The sequence below is a fragment of the Eschrichtius robustus genome, chromosome 21, assembly GCF_028021215.1.
Source record: "Eschrichtius robustus isolate mEscRob2 chromosome 21, mEscRob2.pri, whole genome shotgun sequence".
Classification (NCBI taxonomy): domain Eukaryota; kingdom Metazoa; phylum Chordata; class Mammalia; order Artiodactyla; family Eschrichtiidae; genus Eschrichtius; species Eschrichtius robustus.
Genome location: NC_090844.1, coordinates 3,285,715 through 3,288,945, shown reverse-complemented (window position 1 = coordinate 3,288,945; position 3,231 = coordinate 3,285,715). Strand labels below are relative to the sequence as shown.

Here is a 3,231-nt window from a genome sequence, read left to right as displayed (position 1 = left end):
CCCAACACAGCCATAAATAAATAAATAAATAAAATTAAAAAAAAAAAAAAAAAAAAAAGAAACCATGTGGGTTACATCAGTGACAAATGTGAAGTATAGTAACAATTCAATTAACTTACTTTTTTTACTGAAAATTAACTCTTTATTAAAATGACTTTAATGTGCATACACATATATGTGTGTACATATATATGCATATGCATAGTAACATATACTAGCTTATAACTAAATGTTAAGAACGTATTTTAAAACCCAGTGAAGAAACAGTCACACATCTTACCTCCTATCCTAGTCCCAGAGCCTGGGTGAACCCACTGGGGCTGGCTGGAGGAGGGGAGGCAAGTTTGTTTCAGAGGAACTGTCTGAGAGAGCGCAAGGACCTCCAAACACAGAAAAGGAAGAAATAATCACTTTGTGAAAAATCAGTTATGTATTCTTGTCCAGGTCTGGAGAAAGAACAAGGCACATATAATGGAATCCAACTCTTAGAGGATGTCAAAAAGAGAATTTTCAAGTCATTACTTGTAAAACTTACCTGTTCAAATTAGCATACAATCATTTCAGCCTTTCTAAATATAGTTTTATTTTAACTTTCAAAAAAAGAAAAAGAACATACTGAAGGAGTATGGTGTAGTATTAGTATATCTCTCCACCCCAACTACCTACAAGAGTACATTTTCCTAGTTTATCTCACAATTTTATGATATCCAGTTACGTGTGATACTATTCCAGTTTAATCTGAATATATTTTCATAAAATAAGTTTTTGAATGTTTGAACCTATCTATACCCTATGAAAATTAATGCCGAATATTCATTTGCTTTGTCACACACAATAACTGAATTTTCAAGAAATTTTTCACTTTTGCTTTAAAAAATACTAAAATCAAGAGTTGGTTGTTAATTTAAGTATCATCTTTATATCTCCTAATGAAATTAATAACACAAATTGTTCTAAAAATGATTATAAAACCACTCTACTGGTGTAAATTGTATAAAGGAGAAGAGCTTCAGGTTAGAGGAATAATGATTTGTGAGTAATATTGTGAGAAAGACGAAAGCAGTAATAAAATCCTAGAAGGAAAAGTCACAGGCACACAGGGGACGCTCTGCGCAAAGAGGGAGCCAGGCTGGTGTGGCTCTTAAAGATATTTCTCCACGGGGATTACTGATGACAATAACTCTCTGTTCTATATTGATTTCTGACATGTCTATCCCTTGAGTCCTGCAGCCAGGAAAGCAAACGGTTTACATTGTAATTGTCATGATGACACATATAAACTGAAAAGCAGATTCTTAACAGCTTCTGGGGGAAAATTCCTTTTTTACATGGTGATCATGAGTGTGCATGTCTTCTGTAACCTCAACTCTCACTCAGAGCCGAAGGAAGGAAATAAACAGTCCCAATATAGCACTTGGTGTGGACAGATATCAATAAGGCTACCTCACATCCGGCAATTTTGTTAGTACCCTACCTGGGAAAGACAAGTTTGTTTTCAAAATGCTAATTCCACAATCCAACTTTGGGCAGGAAATCAAACACAACTGGCCAAAGGAGCTGTGATCTAGAGAAAATCTCTGGAGAAGGTATGTATCACTAATCATGCCTTGGTATCCTTCTGTTAGTCAGTAAAAAGATTTGGTCCCAAATACACAATTCGTAGGAGATCCCTTAATAAGAAACATAAAAATTAAGCTACATAGCCCCCAAATTGACACTAATACCAAGAGTGTCAATATTAAATATATTAAATGAAGCCAAACATTTAACCCAATAAACAAATTGTGACTCTTTCACCATTCCATTGGTGCTTAGTAATGATTCAGAGGATATAATGATTTCAGCCAATGTTTGGGTAAGTTTGTTTTCCAGTTGCCTTTTTTTTTCTTTTATGGCAAAACAAGTAAATTGTTAAGTTCTGTTGTTCATAAAAGTCAAACTTAAAGCATAAGTTAGAAGAGACTATATATATATATATATATATATATATATATATATATATATATATATATATATATAATTTAAGCTCTCCAAATGGTCTGATGTGACTACCTTTTTAATACAACTTGAGGCAAATATACAGAATCATTGTAAGAGTAAAAGTTCTAAATCAAAAGACTGTTCAGAAAAAAGACCCAGTGAAATTATGTAAAGAATAATTTCTGCAATCATGTATTTCAGTGCTCTCTATTAAGTAGCAATCTGAACAATGCTATCTCAGAATGGTGATTGACCACTGCCATTATAGGATAAAGAGGGGAAATACAACCAAGAAGTGTTTTCATTTGAAAACATTTTTTAGGGGTCTATAGCCTTTAATAAGAATTTTAGTGTGAAATACAGTAGTATATAGTATATTTGCATACCTGTAAATGTAAAAATCTAGTGAAAATCGTATTTATTCTGGAAGAAGCATGTAGCAGGCACATTTGGGGTTACCTTTTTTTTCAAAGATTTGCTCTCTGACCATGTTAATGACCAATATCATCCAAGATGCTCATATTTTCATGTTTTTATTGATTATTAAAGTGGGTTTAAATACACTTGTATAAGTCATAAAGATCTGACTTCCTCTTTTATAAAAATAAATGAGTAAAGTGGTTCTTTCAAAATTTTATTCTTTTATTAAGCACCACCAGTGTGCTTCATAGGAAAACAATAAGCTCTGAAACAGGCCTAAAAATTGCAAAATCAAAGAAAGCTTCAAAAAACATGACATGTTCAAGAAATACAGATAGCACAGTAGACTGGAATTTAGGGGTGTGGCAGAACGTTTGAAAGTTGTGTTATCTATGTAAATTCTGGGGTAACCACTAGGATGAGACCTAGCTTGATCAAACTGACATTTAATAATGGTGATTTCAATGGGAAGGCGTGATGAAACATGAGCTGGAGAAAGGGGATTAATGTCCAAGCTCTTTGACGTGAGACTCCTGATGGCTTCTCAGAAAATGTAACTAGAACACTGAAGAGTCTCCCAAGCATTTGCTGTCTGTTAGTGAGTGTCCAGTGTTTACTTATAGGAGTTTTGTTTTCCCAAAGCACAAAGAGAAGTTTTGGTTCTGGAGGATAAGAAGATGAAACATGTATCCACACACAGCCTGGCTCAGTCTAAGCCAAAATCTTGACACTATTAAATTTAAAATGGGTACCACAGAAATTAATATATAGATAGGACTATTTTAGAGGACACTAATTTTACTGAAATGATAGAATAGGTAGAATAATGGC

At 33.5% G+C, this 3,231-nt stretch overlaps 1 non-coding gene across 1 annotated transcript; it reads left to right on the top strand.

Annotated features, from left to right (window-relative positions):
* Window positions 1-250: 250 nt before the first annotated feature.
* Window positions 251-371, top strand: LOC137756129 (small nucleolar RNA SNORD22). Its single transcript, XR_011072186.1, has one exon. It is a non-coding gene; the product is annotated as a small nucleolar RNA SNORD22 (small nucleolar RNA).
* Window positions 372-3,231: the final 2,860 nt, after the last annotated feature.